This window comes from Bos taurus, chromosome 11 (genome assembly GCF_002263795.3).
Source record: "Bos taurus isolate L1 Dominette 01449 registration number 42190680 breed Hereford chromosome 11, ARS-UCD2.0, whole genome shotgun sequence".
In the NCBI taxonomy this organism is placed as follows: Eukaryota; Metazoa; Chordata; class Mammalia; order Artiodactyla; family Bovidae; genus Bos; species Bos taurus.
The window spans coordinates 32,510,913-32,530,993 of NC_037338.1; the positions used below are offsets into that span (position 1 = coordinate 32,510,913).

The following is a 20,081-nucleotide window of genomic DNA, read 5'->3' on the forward strand; positions in this document are numbered from 1 at the left end:
CAAAAATAACAGAGTACTTTGGAGCTGAACAAGTTTGGGAAGGGCTAGGTAGAATATATTTCAGCTTTCTTTATTATTTTCATGATTAACCATTTATATGCTAATCAGCATTATGAACCTTAAAAAAGTATTAAGTCCACTGAAAATCTGCTGAAATTTGGGATGTCCTGCTTTATGTATCCTCCACATGGTGACTTTAAGGGAGCAGCTACAGCTGAAGGCAATCAGTTGAAAATTCAAGGACTTGGGATCCTGGTCAATTCTTTTCCAGATATAATGACTAACAAAATTTAATACTAAAATGATCAGAAATATTTCTGCAAAAATATGGCCCAATTTATTTAACTTAAGTATGTCTCTAATTGATAACATATTAAGCAAAACTTATTTCTTATTGGTATCATCTTCTGACATCAGTTGGGCATCTCTGAAACCCATTTTAATTTTGCAGAATTCTCAGACTATTTTGGAAGCAAATGTTCAATGGAGTAGACTTAGATAAGATTTTCAAAAATGAATTTCTCAGCTTGGGTTGTAAAACTTAAACATGTTCACTGTTCATCTGCAAGAGAATGGTATTTAGGCAGTCCTTTCTCAACTGAATTAATCATTAACACCTTTGTCTGGAGCACCTAATATTTCAAGGATTTAAAGGTGTCCATTTAAATACCACTGATGGACAAACTTTATCATTTGACTTTATTATCATAGATGATGAGGGTTTTCTTTGCTAAGTCTTCAAAATACAACCAAACTCAGTCATGTAATTGAGAAACAAACCCAACACTGAGCTAGTGACAACATCCTGACTTAGGTCTTGGTGTTAGCAAGATAGCTGATATTCCCTTTGAGGACAGGGACCTTGCCTTGTACATCTCCACAGTGCTTTGCACAGAACTGACACTGAGCTCCATAAATGTTTCCTCAATGAAGGAAGAAAGGCTGTGCTGCCACGTACAGTGCAAAGTAGTTTTCATCTTCAAAGCCCTTTATTCACATTAATTCAGCTATTTACATTTTGCTGATGGGTAAAGGCTGGAGAGGCTAAATGGGCTGTTAAAGGCCAGGAAGAGTAAAGCCCTGCCTGTCAGGAAGCAGACATTTGCACTTACTGATTTCCAGTCACATGCCCCAGGCTTCATCCAAGGGAGAAAAAAACAAAAAAAGACATTTAACCAAGGGCAGGTAGGTACTGGTTATTCTACTCTCGTGATAAGATAATAGCTATTAAAGACACAAATCCACTAGATGGTCCCCACAGTTCTACTGAACAGGTGTAAACAAAAAGTGCTCTGTGTTGTGTCTTTAGACATGTGACTCGTGTGTGTGTGTGTGTGTGTGTGTGTGTGTGTAGAATTCTGATACACACTGTGATGCAGAGGTACCATTTCCCATTTGCAATACCTAAATGGCTTCCAGGCGCCATGTGCAGTTTACACAGAAATTGAAATGCATTTGACCTAACGCTTATTTTGCTCTAGCAAAAGTGTGCTAATTGTACAGACCCAAAGGTGGTGGTGTTTGCTGTTTAGTCACTAAGTGATGTCCAACCCTTTTGCGATGCCATGAACTGTAGCCCACCAGGCTCCTCTGTCCATGGGATTTCACAGGCAAGAATACTGGAGGGGTTGTCATTTCCTTCTCCAGGGGATCTTCCATACCCGGAGACTAAACCTATGTCTTCTGCTTGGCAAGCAGATTCTTTGCCACTGAGCCACCTGGGAAGCCTCTGACAGGTGGTAGCAACACCATACTTTCAAAATAGATATTACAACAATTAAAAAAAAAAATCTACAGAACCCTAGTGCAAATTAAAGCACACATGGAGAGCAGTAGGTGTGCCACTTCATACATTTCTTTACAAGCTAGCTCATGTCCCAAACCCTCACCTCTTTAAATACCATATTCTTCTGTGAACTGCAGGAAAAAAAAAAAAAAAGACTCCTTGGTCATATACTGCTTCAGCTCTCAGCTGTGTTTCTATTCTTTGGAGACCTTGACTTCTCAGAATAGCTTCCTACAAGTAGGAGGGGATGAAAAGGTCTAGTGGTTACAGATCCAGAGACAGAGATACAGTCAGAAAAGTGTTCCATGTAAGTTCTAAACATCTAGCTTTGTGGCCTCTTTTACCTTGTCTCCTCCTCCTCCTCTGTCCTGATGAAACCTGTGCAATAAACATAAAAGCTGTCTGCCTTTTATTCTCAAGGTAACACTTGATAGGGTAAAAATGAACCTATTTCTACTTAGCTGGTGACATTGGTTGTATGTAACACCAAACTTGGTTTGAAAGTTGATATTTGAAGGAGGAATTACAAGGGAGGTAGTGAGAATGTTGCCAGTTAGGACCAAGGATGTAAGGACTGATCTAAGACCAGCACCCTGTAGTCAGGTGTCAGATGCAGGCAGCAGAGAATATGGTTTTGAGAAGTTGGAGATAAATCCCTACGTAGCTGGCTTGGGCTTGGACTGGAAGGTATGTGGCATGCAATGCTTGAAAAGATGTGGGGGAAGTGGCTGAGGCAGGATGCTGGATCCAGCTGGATCCACAGGAAGCCTCTGTTCTGGGTTACACAGGGGCTGGGAATAGAACCCAGGACAGACTACTTTATGGAAGCCAGTGACAAGTGGGCAATACGGATTGCCGCAGAAGTCTAAGGAGAAGTTAAAGGGAGAAGTTTGTTAGATCAGAACAATTGAAAATCTCCAGGGGCAATAACTGTGTTAATGACTTGGGTGGAGTAGATAGATAAGAGCAACATCACCCCCATAATCTCCATCAGCTGGCATGGTGCCAGATGAACTTTTCTCTAGGTACAGATATGTCAAATTCCTAATAGTTTTAAAATTCTGTTCCAGAGTGACAATCCCAGAAAAAAGTTAATAAACCAGTCGGCACCCTGCCAAAAAATAAAGCTAAATTAAAGGCATGAACAAGTTTGCGCATGAGTTTGGGCAAGGTCTGAGAATCGGTGGACAGGAAAGCCTGGCCTGCTGCATTCCATGGGGTTGCAAAGAGTTGGACATGACTAAGCAACTGAACTCAGGCATGGGCGGGCAAAGAAAAACCTTTGTTCATGGCCAAGAGAACACTGTTTCACGGGGACCCTTAAAAACACATAAGTGCTCAAGAAGTCAGATTTCTAGAGTAGAAAGGATCTTAGTTATTGACTCAATTAACATTTGTTTTTATTTTTACTACAGGCAAGGAAACTGAAGCCTTAAGGAATTATTTTCCCAAATCACATACCTACCTGGTAAAGTGAAGAGTAAACAATGTTTTTTTGCTTGTGCCTTAAGTGAAGTGAGTGAAGTCATTCAGTCGTGTCCGACTCTTGCGACCCCATGGACTGTAGCCCACCAGGCTCCTCTGTCCATGGGATTTTCCAGGCAAGAACACTGGAGTGGGTTGCCATGTGTCTTAAACTTCCCTTTAATTTGGAAACCTCCAGTGAAGCAGAGGGCTTCCCCTGTGGCTCAGCTGGTAAAGAATCTACCTGTAATGCAGGAGACCTGGGTTCAATCCCGGGCTGAGAAGATCCCCTGGAGAAGGGAAAAGGTATCCACTCCAGTATTCTGGCCTGTAGAATTCCATGGACTGTATAATCCATGGGGTTGCAAAGAGTTGGACACGACTGAGCAACTTTCACTTTCACTTTTCAGTGAAGCAGAGCACCTAATAAAAGTTAATTAGGAACAAGTACAGCTGAGGCTTCCTCTTGCCAGGTAATCAAAGGTAATCAAACATACAGTCTGATTCAAAGGGACAAGCTTTTTCTTATCTGTTCTGGGAAGATAAGTCTCTGATATGGAAACTTCATATCCTCAAGGCAAAAAACTTCAAGGTAGTCCAACATCAAGTCAACCAATCAAGGAATAAGACTAAGGAAAATCACTTTTTCATTCTGATGCTAATTTTGAACTATGACTTTTTTGAAAAGCAATAGAGAAGAGTTTTGAGATATAGTTGCCAATAGTAATCAAAAGTAATGAGAAAAATCAAACTACCAAGGGAAGATTAAGAGGTCTTCCCTCATCACATTTCTAACAGAAACACGGGGCCATTATCTGTGGAACATATTTAAGAAAGACCCCAGGTCTTAGAAAACTGAATGACATTTCCTTAGAAAGTCAGGTCCCTATCACTGAATGGGTTCCACAGCATGGAGTGGAAATGACTGGCAAAGCTCACCATGCCTCAGGAAGCGTTTTGATAAAATATAAGACAAGCCTTCATCACTAATCTCGGTGTCAATAAAGCAGATGACAGTAGCCAAATAGCAGATTTAGGCAGATTTCCAGCCCTGTTCCCAAAGTGAGGCACTGACATCAGCCTCAGAAATCACTGCTTTTGTCTTCCTTCTCTCATCACACACACATTTTTCTCTTAAATCTCTGAGCTGCAAATGTTAAGTCAGTGAAGTCAATATTACCCCTTGAATAACCACAGACATTTTGTGATATCATCATTGATGAAAGACCTTGATGACATTAGAAAACCCTGAAATAACACAACTGATATATACCTGGCAGGTAATTGCTTAAAAAATCAAAAGAGACGGATGTCTAATCTATTCTTAAAAATCTAAGCAGACAGCACTTCGCCCCTATGCTACTTCCTTCCCTGCCCCCTCCCCAAACAATTCTTGCTAGTTCACTGGAGTGTTTCACACAAGAAAGTAAAAAGGATTACATGCTGTAATATAATGTGGCCTTTCTCACACAGCTTCTTTCTGAAATCCCAAAGCTGTCATTAGCCTCTTCGAGGCAACATGTTCACTATTACTTCAGATTAGGTTGAATTCTTGGTGAGAAGTAGATGTATTGATTCATTTATTGAATAAATATTTATTAAAGTACTCGACTAAATACTGAGTAAAGCGATAAAATAAAAAAGAAACTGCTAGTCAGAAACAGTTTTTATTTTTTTAATAAGTCATTATAAGAGATTTAAACAGTAATAACAAAGTAGATGAGGAAAGAAGATATGTTTTAGGAGGAACCCCCTATCCAAACACCATAGCAGAAAAACAAGTATTGATTCTTTTCTTACAAACTATAGAATATAAACAAGCTACCTACTGATGTCTGATCAAAGTGAAGGCTATGATTATGTTGGTTGTAGTATTTTAAACTTTCATGTAGGAGAAAAGGATATTTATGGATTCACTAATTGGTTTCCAGTCAAATAACTCTACTGAGGGAAAACTGTATTCTTGCAAGAAAATTGAGACATAACATAGATAATGCAAAGACTATGTTTCATCTTGGCCAATTCCATTTTCTTGTATTCTGTGTAGATGTCAGAAATATCAATGAGAAGAAAATGGTTCACAAAGGGCCCCCAGGGATTTGCCCTACTTGCCAGTTTTCAAAACAATAGATCTTGATTCTCTCATCTCCAAAACACTGACCAATTTTCTCTAACAATATCTCCTCATTAGGAGAGTCAAAGGGAGAAATAGAAAGTTTGGCTCTTAATTAAGTGCTTCCCTCATAAAATCGCTTATTTAATCATAGAAGTTGTTAATGCAGCTACATAAAGAAACCACTTTTTTCCCCCCACATTTACTGCCCCAAATGCATTATCTGAAAGATTGAATAAATACAAAATAATATATTTTTTTAGCTTGCTATGATTCTGGGTACTAAAAGGAGAACTCTAATAGAATAAATATGGGAATATTTATAAAATATTATAAAATATAAAATTAAATAGAATAAAAATGGGAACTACCCATTTATACATGTTTGAGAATGGATAAATGACATCTTAAATTTGAAGAAAAATGGAGAATAACTTTTCAAAACTGAAAGGAAGGATCCATCTCTTTTAACCCACCTTATTGGAATTTCAAATATCAAGAGATTCCTAATTTGTGCTGAACAGTGATACATACCAAAGTATCCAACAGAAAGTACTTACAACACTGTCACTTGAAGGTTTTACTTTGACAACTTTGAAAGGTAAGAGACAAACCAACTGAATTTTCTTCTCTTGGGCCAGAATGTGTTTATCAAACCCAACCAAACCTAGACTCATGAAAACCAATTAATTATATGGTGTTCACCAAGTGCATATTCTAAGTGGGTGACTGATGAATATTTGTGGACATCCTAGTTCTCAAACTTGAGATACTACTATGTGGAAATTAAGGCCAGTATTGATGACCGATCTTCATACAGTTTACTAATAGACAGATCAAGTCATTGGGCTGTCATGAATTTGCACTGATCTTCCAAACAAACTCTTCTTGATTTATTCAGGAACTTGTTCCACTTGACTATGAGTAGATTTCCCAACTGTATCTGTCAATCAAAATTAAAAAGGAATGTAATAACTAATTTCTTTCCAAACCCAGAGCCAGGAAAAAACTTCCAAGTCCTTATTAACTAGTATTCTACCAAGAATACAGACAGGCCTCAATTAGTCAAGTTATCTCTTCTTAATTATTCCCTGTGTCAAAAAATAGTCTGCCTGCCACTCATAAAGTCATTAGCTGAAGAGAAAAGTAGATTGGTTTTAATTGAGAGTAGAAGAGATGATAGGTTGTTTATAAAAGAAAAATTGCAGAGTGACTTTTAAAGAAGTAAAAACTCTGTTTTGTTTACTTCTGTTTATAGTTATTTAAAATAAAACTAATTTCTAATAAAATAAAATAAAACTAATTTCTACAGTTATTTAAAATAAAACTAATTTCTTCTCTGAGAAAGAATGAAGCAGTTTACTTTTTTCATGCCATTTTGAATTACTTGGTTGAACTTGTAAAATTCTAGACCAAACTAAACCACCTCTTTCAACAAAAAGCTGTCATAGAAAATAGTGGTGCCACTTTCAAAATGTAAAGACAGACACAGTTATCACTTGCATGCACATCAACTTAGCTGGAATTTTTAAACAGCTTGAATTAGTATATAGGCTTTGGAAACAGCACTACATTAAGGAACCTCCCAGTTCTGATGAATTGGGGGCGACGGGGGCGCAGAGGGGCGGTGGATGCGGATACAACTCATCCACTCTGGTTTCCAAGATTTTAAGTTTCTCTTAGTAGTGAAACAATGCAAACAAAAAAGAGAGCTTCTCCACCCCCTTCAAGGAACCTTTGGTGGTTACAGCAGGAAAGGAAAAGTAATTCAGTGAGCCATATGTAACACATTAATATTAATTCTTTCATGGTATTTGTGGCTAGAAAGAGATGAGATAACACTAGGAAAATCCATGACAACAGAAATAGAAGGTTAATTTCACTTTTCACTCCCCTCTGCTTGCCATCTAAAGCTGAAACCCACTTGTCTCCTTCTCCTCCTCACAGCTTTTACTTATTCTTTCTACATTGGCTTTAACTTTGAATAGAATTTAATTTGGGGTCATAATTAAAATATGGTTGGCAATTCCTCAAATGGTTTCTTAAAGGGTAATGAAATATTTAACAATGATTATCTTGTGAGCTGTGTTGCCCTCTCATTATTAGGCTTGTAGCCATCTTATTTTCTTGTTCCATTCTTCTCCACACTCAAACGGTCCCCAACGAACCACCTTCCGAAGAATAGGAACAATGGTCCCATTAGTTTGTCATAAAACCAAAATGATACACGTGTTTAATAACACAGAATGTGAGTCGTAAAAGTTTGACTTCTCAGTTGGGATGGTTCTTAGAAATGCAAGCCAAAGAAATCAGATGAGAGTTTAGAAGTGAAGATGAAAGGTAAAGAGTCCATTTTGTAGAAGTATAAAATTCTCAAAGTCACAGGAGAAGAAATAAAATTGCTCAAAGACCATCACATGAACCTGAAATTATGTTATTCCTTGTAGGACAATGACAGTCATATCATTAATCCAAAGTACACAGGACTTTCCCAGAAGGAGATTAAGTTGATAGAATCAACAGCTATTTTTGTCAGGTAAAGTTAAAGCAAAAGTTGGCAGATAGTTGGACAGTTCTAGTCTTTTCAATATCCAAGCAGATAAATTAATAGCTTACTAAAAATAGAATGAATCTTAAAAGAGAAAAAAAAAAAAAAAAAAACACTAGTAATGACCCAGTGAATATTATTAAACCTTACTTGGGTTTTGGCAAAAAATAGTAAGTGGCAAAGGTTGTGAAAACACAGGTATAATCAGAAAATTTTAACTTCACCTTATTTGACCAGTCATATAGATTATTTTAGCTATATTAAGGAATTTAGTATACTAAGGAATACTAATATACATTTTGCAAGAGCTTTTTCCAAATCAGTAGAAAAGAGTCATCAAGAAGAAAGTATAATATTTTTCCAGTTTAACACTTTTTTTTTTTTTAATGATAGAAAATGGGAGGACTTCCCTGGTGGTCCAGTGATTAGGAATCTACTTGCCAATGCAGGGGACATGGGGTCAATCCATGGTCCAGAAAGATTCCACATGCCACGGAACAACTAAGCCCGTGCACCACAAATCACCGAGCCTGCATTCCCTAGAGCCTGCGCTCTGCAGTAAGAGAAGCCACCACAACGAGAAAGTAACCCTGCTCACTGCAACTAGAAAAAGCCCGCACGCAGCAAGAAAGACCCAGCACAGCCTAAATAAAGAAACGAATACAAAGGAAAGTGGGAGCGAGAACTCAAAGTGTTAAGATATATATTTAATTTAAGCTAAAAATGAAAACTGATATGTTATTTTTAGTTATATATATATTTTTTCTGTGTGTGTTATATATATACACACACCCTCTATCCTAAATAAAATTAGTGCAGAGTTCTTAGATTCCTTTTCAAACAAATTCTAAGTATATCCATTTATCCAATTATTTGTCATGCCAAAGTATTAGACACAAAGTAAATATCTAATAATAAGAATGTAGATGAGAAGAGATTATCTTCCTAACTCTAGGACTATGTACTTTTGAATGTTTACGATTAAAACTGAAATGATTTCTATCAGTGAAAGAACAGGTATGTCTGATTTCAGAGACCAAGAGGTACCAAGAGGTACAAAGTTTTCACTCAGTGTGATCCAAATAACAAATGCATGGCTATCACCTTTCATTTTTCTTGTTTGGAAAAATGCAGATTCCCCAGACCTGCTGATTCAAGAGACCTCAGCATGCGATCAATAAATCTTCATTCTTCCAGAAGGTGATCAGGCCATTCTTCTTATCTTTGAAATCAGATAATCAGGGCAGCATCAAGTTCCGGATGTTAGTAGATATTGGACATTTTTAAAGGATCCCATATTCACCCGGGCATTTAGGACAGCATTCCTAAAGTCAAGTGCCTAGAGATGCCAGGCAGCATTTTAAAATAGGAATGGGGAGAAATGGGGCTGTTACAGACCAAAGACAGTCTTCCCTGTGTAAAGGCAATAATAGCTGCTACTCGCTTCCACTTGATTATTTTCCCACAAGAACATACACCACTTTGTCAGATACTGAATCTTTTCTTGTCCTTGACATAGTAGAGATCCGGATGCTTATGTGAAATGTTCTGATTTTAAAATGTTGACAACTAATTTATAATATTTTAAATGTGCAATCAGCCACTATATAAGCAGGCAAAACATTTGCAACATCTGCTTCTGGTAAACTCTATGAAAAAATACTACAGAATCGTCTTGTCTGCCACATATATAATTTCACTTCCAACTATGGTTTCATACATAAAGCACAAATAGAACAGTCCTCTCTCTACACTATCAGTGCTAAGTATAGGTACTGTGGAAGGGATAAACATACAGCATTGGACCTATTTAAAATAAATTATGGTCTAAACAACAAGACTCACACACTGTGACAGTGACCAAATTAACCATGAGTTTCAGAGAAAAGTGTGGTCAGCATGAGCTAGGAAGATTATAGAGGGCTTCCTAGAGAAGGGAGTATTTAAAATGGACCATGAAAGGTGATTATGTTTAAAAAAAATTGTTTTTTTAAATAACTTTACTAAGACTGTTGGACAAGGATATGGCAAACTACTCCGGTATTCTTGCCTGGAAAATCCCATGGACCAAAGAACTTGATGGGCTACAGTCCACGGAGTCACAGAGTCAGACAGGATGGAGCAACTAAGCACATATTAGGACTGTAAAATTCCTTTTGCTAGAAATCTTATCAGGCCAGTTAATACATACATTTTAGTGACACAAGCATTTAAAAGAGCTTAGAAATACTGAAAATGTGAAAAAAAAAGAAAAACAAATATCAGGATGGATTGGATTTAAAATGCATGGCATTAGGGAATAACCAGGGATAATTAATCAAAATCAAGAAGGAGAAAATGAACAGAACAAGCCCAAGCATAGCGCCTACAAAGAACAGAGTATCAGGTCGCTGAAAACGTTAACTAAGACTGTCTGCTGCTCTCCACTATCATCCTATCTTTGTGAAAGTGTCCATGAAAAAACTCAGGTAAAAAAATAAGACAAGTGTATTTTGCTTTTTTCTTCATAGGTCTGGCAGCATGTAATACTATCCAATGTTAGATTGAGGACTAAATCAAAAAATGAGCAGAGAAGAGCAGAAAGTAAGAAAAATATAAATATAGATAGGTAGGTAGATTGCAAGGTTGGGAATAGACATGGGGAGAGAGTGAGGAAGGAAGGGAAGAAACAAAATATTAATCCATCATAAGAAGAGATAAGAGGAGAATATCTATAAACGTTGAAAGGGGCCTGGTAGAAAAGGAACATTGACCACTTCATCTCATTAGTGGGTACAGTTCAGGATGCAATGTAATTAAGCACAGTGGAGAGAATTTAGGTTAAATAATATGAAAGACTTTTACAGCTATATGAGGACACTCAGACAATGGATCATGCTATCAAGGGAATTAAGAGTCACTCTTGGCTGAAAGACACTAATTTATTATGGGTTGATTTAAGTATAATTAAAATCAACCCAGATGCCAAACAAGGGAAAGGCTATGTAAGTTTTAGAAATCCATTTTTTACCTAAGGACAGAGAGAGTGGCAAATGTGCAAATGTTCTGCAGCTAGATTAATCTTCCTTTAAAAAGCTCCCACTCATCATCTCACTCCATTGCAAAAATAACTTTAAATGACTTTACACGATGATCCATCCAAAGTTGTAAGTCAGATATTTAACAGTCTGGCTCTATCCTGCTGTTTCAACCCTTTTCCAACTCCTCCTAGACACGGGCCATTCGCTCTCTTTAGACTGATCTACTTCCTGTTTTCTAAAGCTTGCAGGACTGTTGTCAGTCTCCAACCCCAAGTTCACCCAAACTCAAATATTTTAAACCCTTCATTTTGCCAGGCACAATTCTTTCTATCCATCAAGACCAAGTTCCTCCTGGAACCCTGAAACCAAACTATTCATTTCTTTTCAGGACTTAACAGCAACTGCTGTCCGGCTCTTTCATATTGCAATCACCATGTGACCGCTCTTGCATTGTTCTATTTTATTGTCACATAATGACTGAGTTATCATGTCTCAGCTTCTTTTCTAGACTACAGTGCCTTTATTGATGACCACCAATGTTTACACTTGAGGGTCCATGGTGTTTTGCCCAGAGTACATGCTTAGCGATTGTTTAATGGATTTACTGATTAACCTTCAAAATTATTTCAAAGTTCTATAGAATCTATACCAATTCTAACAAGATTCCAACAGAATCCTACAAAAAAAATGTTAACTTTCTTCAAAACTATAGCTCTATTTTTTCTCATCTTCCATTTTCATCCTTAGAATAGATTTCCAAAGCAAAACATTGGCCTCTGAAAGCTACTGATATGATCTTGATTCCTTCAGTGAGAAATACATGATTCCCTAGAAATCCCCCTTAAATGCAATTATAGCAGAATTATCTTTCAAATTATAGCCATATGGATTTTGGAGGCTGATGAAGACACAGCTTTGGGATCTGCGAAATATTCCTCATTTTTGCTCTTTTTAACTTAGTAGCAATAAAGGGACACTGACTCAACCAGTGAACTCTCTTCACATTTGTTTGTTCTTTTCCCTTTACTTTCAGCCCCACCTGAGTTCCGCCCTTCTCTGCTCTATATCTTTGCTCCTTCATTTCATACATGTCAATATCCATGGGCCATGTGCGTTTTCCTGACTGCCTAAGACAACAGTCTGAAAGAGACACAAAACCAGGGGGAAAAGTGCCACACAAAAGCTCTGGCAGATACTGCCACCTACAGGGACTATCTGAGCACCGTCTTTAAGATCATCCTCATTTTGGTCTCATGAAAGCGGCCACTCCTGTTTCACAGTGGGGAGAAGCTGGGTACAGTTGAACTATACGGATAAGGAAGAAGTCAACTCCATCAAATAATAACCTTGATTTAGAGCATGGAATAATTATATATTATGTACGTGTGGGTCAGTGTGTGTATATCTGTATTATATATACATATTTATGTAAAATATGTAAATTACTCATTAATCTGGGCCAGTAAAACTTAATAGAGCTGTAAAGATGGAAAATAAAAAGACAACAATATTGTACTGCACTACTGATAATTTCCATTAGAAAAACATATATTTTTAAATGTCAGAAAAGTTGTATATGGTCATCCCTCAGCATCTGTAGGGGATTGGTTCCAGAACCAACACCCTATCCCAAGGTACCAAATTCTGAGGATGATCAGTTTCTAACCTATGCACATCCTCCATATACTTTAAAACATCTCTAAATTACTTATAAAACTAAATATGATGTAAATGCTATGTCCCAAGCATATGGCAAACTCAAGTTTTGTTTTTGGAACTTTCTGGATTTTTTTTTTTTCAAAATGGTGTAACTATCAATAATTAGTTGAATCTACAAATATGGAAGGCTGACTGTACCTACTTTGGGTTCAACTATGCTACTGGAAAGTTTAAATAACATTATATACAATGTTTTAGGACATTTATCTACAGCCAAGATGTCTGGGGGTTAAAGGTTTTCTCCTTGAATATCCTAAGCTTTAAAACATGTGTTAACTATTTGTTTACAGCTTCCCTGGTGGTTCAGACAGTAAAGAAATCTGCCTGCAATACAGGAGACTGGGGTTCAATCCCTGGGTTGGAAAGACTTCTGGAGGAGGAAATGGCAGCCCACTCCAGTAATCTTGCCTGGAGAACTCCACAGACAGAGGAGGCTGGTGGGCTACAGGCCACACAGTTGCAGAGTCGAAAACAACTGAGAGACCCACACAACTAGAGAAATATCCTTGAAATTAATTACAAAGACATTGCTTTCTTAAGAATGAGATGTTGAATATTTACTTGATAATTTAATACCATCACTACAAATATATGACATTGGGGCAGAAAGTGAAGAGGAACTCAAAAGTCTCTTGATGAAAGTGAAAGAGGAGAGTGAAAAAGTTGGCTTAAACCTCAACATTCAGAAAACTAAGATCATGGCATCTGGTCCCATCACTTCATGGGAAATAGATGGGCAAAAAGTGGAAACAGTGTCAGACTTGATTTTGGGGGGCTCCAAAATCACTGCAGATGGTGACTGCAGCCATGAAATTAAAAGACGCTTACTCCTTGGAAGGAAAGTTATGACCAACCTAGACAGCATATTGAAAAGCAGAGACATTACTTTGCCAACAAAGGTCCATCTAGTCAAGGCTATGGTTTTTCCAGTGGCCATGTATGGATGTGAGAGTTGGACAGTGAAGAAAGCTGAGCGCCGAAGAATTGATGCTTTTGAACTGCGGTGTTCGAGAAGACTCCCGAGAATCCCTTGGACTGCAAGGAGATCCAACCAGTCCATTCTAAAGGAGATCAGTCCTGGGTGTTCTTTGGAAGGAATGATGCTAAACTTATAGCATCATAGAAAAAAATATATGGTGAAATTGACAGTCAATAGCATTAGGTAAGTGAAAAGCTATCTCTTTATGTGTGTGTAAGAGAAGGAGAATATTAAAATGGCAACTATGATCATCATAATTAACTCAAAAAGTACTAATCACAATAGTAACTATACATTCCTATGCAAGTATTTCAAACTCCTAAAACAACTTAGGAAAAAATATTTTAAGACAGTTTGAGATAATGTTTCAAATATATTAACCCTTGTACTGTGAAGTGTGTGTGTGTGAAAGTCACTCAGATGTGTTTGACTCTTTTTGACTCCATAGGCTATAGCCCACCAGGTTCCTCTGTCCATGGAATTCTCCAGGCAAGAATACTGAAGTGGGATCTTCCTGACCCAGGGATCAAACCAAGGTCTCCTGCATTGCAGGTAGAATCTTTATCATTTGAGTCACTATACTACATTAATGTCAATTTCCTTAAGGTAAAATTTTCCAGTCATTTTCTTTTTCTTATATTCATCCAATGCTTGGTAAGTCTATCATAAAAATGAGATTTTCAATGGTTACTTAGTGGATTCAACAGTGCTTTAGAATTAAATCAGGAAGCTTATGTAAAGACAATAAAGAAAACTTCATTTGGCAGGACACAAATGACCAAAACTTCATTAACTGATTTTTCCCTAATTTTACTTGTACTAAAAAATTAAAAGTTCATAAGAAATAGTCCAACATGTATATGTATATATATGTTGGACTATTTCTTATGAACTTTTAATTTTTTAGTATATATATATATATAGGTATACATCCTATGAACTTTTAATTATTAACTTTTAATTTTTATATATATATATATATATATAGGTATACATCCTGTCCTACTTTCTCACAGCTTAGCATCTGTGCAATAGTTGTCAGTGATAGATGAAATTCCAAAGTTTTACAGTGCCCTAAATCCTCAAGTATAATGTTAAAATATTTGCTAGAACAATAAGTACAAAATAGAAAGATTCAATATTTATTGATTTCCATAATGATTTCTAACAATGCAAATATTTTAAGTGATTACTCTTAACACTTAATAAAACAGAATCTTTCCTCAAGCATTTTAGGTAAATTAGATTCCATTGTACAATAATCTTCTGGATAAGATTTCTTAATGGCAAATATCAAATGGAGTATGGCCTTGTAGTGAAATAGATCCTAGACTACAACAGAAAAATGTGTTCTAGGTCATGTTAAAAGGAAAAAAAAAATTCCTTGGGTGAGTAAATTAGACGGTTTTTTTGTTAGTCTAAATTTAGCCAGTATGGTTCTTAATGGTATATCTCAGAATTCTATATGGCCAAGTACATTACTCCTCCACAAGTGAGATGGCTTTTTTTCCCCCAAGACCTCATTTGATCACAAAACACTTGTTCTTAGTAAGTAGATTACACTGACCCAAGCTAGTGTTTTCCACATAACAGAGATAGCTGACCTAACATATTAAGTTGGTTATTTCTCTGCCCCAAATAACTATATACACTAATAACATCTGAACCCTGGTCCTTTACAATGTTATTACTGACATCATTAATAGAATTCTAGGTAGGAATCATGAAGGAGGGACCTAGGGAGATGCTAGAAAGGCCAGGTACCAAGATGAGATTCATTGAATCTGTAGAAGCCTTGTCATATTAGCATTCTTCCACATTATTCTAGCTTTGAAATTCTTATGATAAAACTCCATTTAACTAAAATTTGAAGATAAAAAGGGATGCCTACAATTTAAAAATAATTTCCCTACTCAATTTGCAGTTTAAAATTCATGTCAGAAAGATAACTAGCCTGCAAAAGATAGAGGGCTTGCTAAATGGAATAAAGCTTTTGATATGGAAAAATCATCAGCTATACATGTGTAGCTTCTATTATTAATTATATACCTAATCCAGGCTTCCTTGATAGCTCAGTTGGTAAAGAATCTGCCTGCAATGCGGGAGACCCCGGTTCAATTCCTGGGTACGGAAGATCCCCTGGAGAAGGGATAGGCTACCCATTCCAGTATTCTTGAGCTTCCCTTGTGGCTCAGCTGGTAAAGAATCCATCTGCAATATGGGAGACCTGGGTTTGATCCCTGAGTTGGGAAGATCCCCTGGAGAAGGGAAAGGCTACCCACTCAAGTATTCTGGCCTGGAGAACTCCATGGGCTGTATAGTCCATGGTGTTGCAAAGAGTCAGACAGGACTGAGCGACTTTCACTTTCAATACACATATAACATATCAATGATATTATAATACATAAAATAAAAATATCACAATATTGTATATTATTTTGAAGCATATATTATTTTATGATTATACATTGAGCTTGACAGCTTCCACCAATAGTGTTAGTCTTACAAAACGTTCTTGCCTTTTGGTAGGTCTTCACTGACCTCCCACACGGCAAAATGCTTCCCAGACACTCATGAAATTTATTATTTTATTTCACTTTTTGTAAATCAGTCTTAAAATGCAAATACTAAAGGAAAAGAAGTATGTTTCAAATTCACACCAGAGTTAAAAAAAAAAAAAAAAAAAGACAATTATACTCTCCTGAATCTGGTCTTATTCATCCAAGAAGGGAACTGTAATTGATCAAAACATATATTTTTGATGAGTCCCTGCCACCTCTATTGAATTCTATCCACTATCAATGTGACTGAAATCTGACCTTATTTTCAAGTAAACATGTGGAGAGTGGAGAGAACCTTGATTTTAATTACTCTGAATAAGCTTTCAGTAACAAAAGGCAATTTTACAGTTACAAAAAGTAGCAATTCTCCATCGGAATGTGTGGAAGAAGTAAATACTGCGTTCCTGAAGAATAAACATATAAAAGGCTTTTCAGTCATCTGAGGGAAAGAATACAATTTTGGAAATAAAATCAGAGAGAAAAACTGTCCTACTGTTTACTAAAAGACCTTTGAAATACAGAGCTGGCTCTGGTCCCATTGAAAGTACAATACCATTTTAAAAATATCTTCCTTTCTGACAGTTTTTAATGTTACAAGTCAGAAATCTGATTTAAATCAGAAGTCCTTTCAACTAGTCAGAGGTTCAGTTTTCAAATTCTGTAACAGCGTTATGTCCTGATGTGTTTTGAATGAAAAAAGAAAAGCATTGCAGACAGCAGAGATGTGCAGCAGCACAAGAAATACAGGGGGGAAAGTGGAGAATAGTTTACACAATCAAGTTAACACAGGGAGTATTTCCCCTTAAAATAAAAATTAACTGGGAACATTAACATTCATTGAATTATATACAGTATGCTAGATATTTTAAGAGAGGAAGTTACTGGTTCCATTATAGTTTTCTAAATGATTATTTTTCTGCTACTCAAGATTGCTGTGAAAATAAATGAGAAGACATCTGGTCAATGAACAATAAGACTCTCAATTAAAACTTAAAATATTGAGCAGACAAATGCCTACCTGTGAGAGAGAAATATTATTCCTTTTCTGATTGGTATTGTAATAAACCTTTCTGATTTCTCATTCTGCATCTTTTTCATCATTAATTTTTTTTCTCATATGTACTTTGCCTTCTTCCATTCTTTGCATCATGAATCCCTTATAAGAGATTCTTTGTTACTCCTCATACCCTTCATACTTCCTTTTCTTGTCTTTCTTTTCTCCACTGAATTCTTATCTAATACTCCACAGGAGAATTACATTTTTCTTTCAATACTTTATCATGAGAATCTTTCTGCAAAAATGTCAAAATCTTCAAAAGTACAATTTTATTTTCTCTGAGTTGTCAAGATGTTCAGACATTTTAAGATTAAACATAGAATGGTTTCCTTCTAAAGTTACACATTAGAATTACTTAGCATATCAGATTTGGACAAAATAATTTCATTTGATTCTGCCTAGGGACATTTAGAGTAATATATCTTTTAGGATATCTTTAGTAATATATTTTTACCCATTTTATCCAAATATATTTTTAAAATATATTTTAACTTAACAAATAGAATGGGTGAGTGGTAAAATGCAAATTTGTCTCTAATATCTCCTGGAAAAAGTTTGTGGAAGTGAAAACTAGAATATTCTGAAAAAAATATGAGATACACCTAACTCAAATCACAATTATAGAAAGACTCATCCAAATTTGAAGTTGGTCTGAAAGCCTGGAGTGGAGGGGACAGGAGCTCCAAGAGCTAAAACAACATTTGTACAATCAGTCAATAAATCCCTCAGCTCAATCACATGGTCTTCCTATCACTAAAAAATAAATCCCAACTGGCATGCTGATGTTTTTCTTTGGTGAGCTACTTCACTATTCAAGGGTATCCTAATGGCAAACACATAGCACTGGGCTGGACACATTAAGTACCGAGTGAATGAATATATTAGTGAATGAAAAGATGTGAGAGAAAATCTATTTTTGCTATTTGTATGAGCCTAAATCCCCAAAGCAACAGGCTGTCAAGCAAAAGTAGCTGGTTAGATCTTAATTTTTACTTTTATTGCTTTTATATTTAAATAGTTTAAATAAAGTTTTTATACACACACACACACACACACACACGTATGCCAATACATACAAATCAAGTTCTCTTTGAATAACCCTCTTTTGCTGATGCATATTCCAAAACCTTACTCCGCCTGAAATTCCTTTCCTGGTGCTTTTCATTCATTGAAATTCTATATGCCTGTACTTAAGCCTGTCTTCTGGACAGTCTTTTCCTAACCTTTGAATTTATTTCTCATTTGAATGTATTTAGCATTTATACTCTCTCCACTCATTTCACTCATGCTACTTTATATTGTGAACTTTTAAAATATGTTTAGTTCCTACATAAAGAATGTGCTAGGAAAATTTTTCTTAGTTCTATCTCATTTTTTCCCCTATGACATTCAGCACAGATGCTCTGTGTGGTGGGTACTCTATAAACTTCACACTAATGATAAAAGTCTCCTCTCACATCTGGGATCTTCAAGAGGTCAGAGTTTCAGCAAGCACTGCAGTTATCCAAATTTCTATTTGCCATGATTGCAATAACTGCACATAGCTAAGAGGAAACTAGAGTGATGATGCATTCTTTCAAGTAAGTGCCTTAGTAGATTCCCAAGAAAAGTTGGCCACAAACACACAGAGAACAAGCCACATGCCTTATTTTTATGTCTCCTCCACAGCATCTCCCCACATGGCTTTGCAAACAGTATTATAAATGAATGGTAAACAAATAAATTAATAACTAAACAGATGAAATACAAAAGGATTAGTCAAATCCTTTTATGAATATTTGATCCCCTCTAGCTACACTTCTATCAGGTACAGAGCTGCAAAATAGAAGCATCAGATAACTTTTCTTAAGATTTCTAGGATAACTGAAAATCCAAATAACAATATTTGAAAATAAAACTTTTTAGTCACTTCTCTATAAAGGGTCTGTTTCTAGATATCCGCAAACCTAATGGAAAGGAGAGCTAAACAAGGCAACTGAACAACAGGTGATATGTTTGGAGAAGCGGTGATTCTTTGAGCTGTTCATGAAATTAAAACAACTGCCGTTGTAACACAAAATTACATATGGCAAAATAAAATTCTAACTTACATTATCAACACCATCCTAATCATCTAAAATTCAGGATTCATCCACTATACTTGACATTCTTACTCTCGGAAACTTCCTATATGACTGCATTCATTTTCTAACCCACTTTTACACAGTTACAATGAGCTTCTATCATGAAGCAAACTTTAATCATAGGATTTCTTCTTCTAGAAAAAACCAATATAAAAGTTTTAGTTGGAAATCTCATGGTGTCTTTGAAATCACTGAAAGATTTCAGGCTTTATTATTAGGTCCATGTACATGTGCTGTTCACCTTCTAGAAAATAAATCCTTGCTTACAAACTGAGTTTGGATATAAATTAATACTGGGTTGAAGTGGGACACTCAAAGTTAAGACTATTTCCAACTGCAGTGTTCTTTGTACAGATTCTCCAATGTTAGGATTTGGAAGAATGGAGCTTGCTGACTTTCAAATTCCTCCATTCTCACATTTATTTTACTAATATATCTTCATGTTTAAAGAACAAAAGTAATATGTATGAGAATCTGATACTTGTGAATACTGTTCTGTGCTGTAAAAGTCATTTGGAACCCAGACACTTACAGAGACTATTAGGATAATAATGATGTGTGCCTCAGAGACAGTGCTACCATTTATTGACTGTGTGACCTAGTAAGTCACAACCTAATGTGTGTCACTTTCGTTGTTAAAAAAGCCAAGGTTAACACTGGCGTCTACTTCATCCATTTGATTTAAAGAGTAAGTTTTTACTCAAGCAGAGC

General features: G+C 36.2%; 1 protein-coding gene across 22 annotated transcripts in view; it reads right to left on the reverse strand.

Annotated features, from left to right (window-relative positions):
- NRXN1 (neurexin 1) overlaps nt 1–20,081 on the reverse strand; it is a 1,252,733-nt gene that overhangs the window by 235,514 nt on the left and 997,138 nt on the right.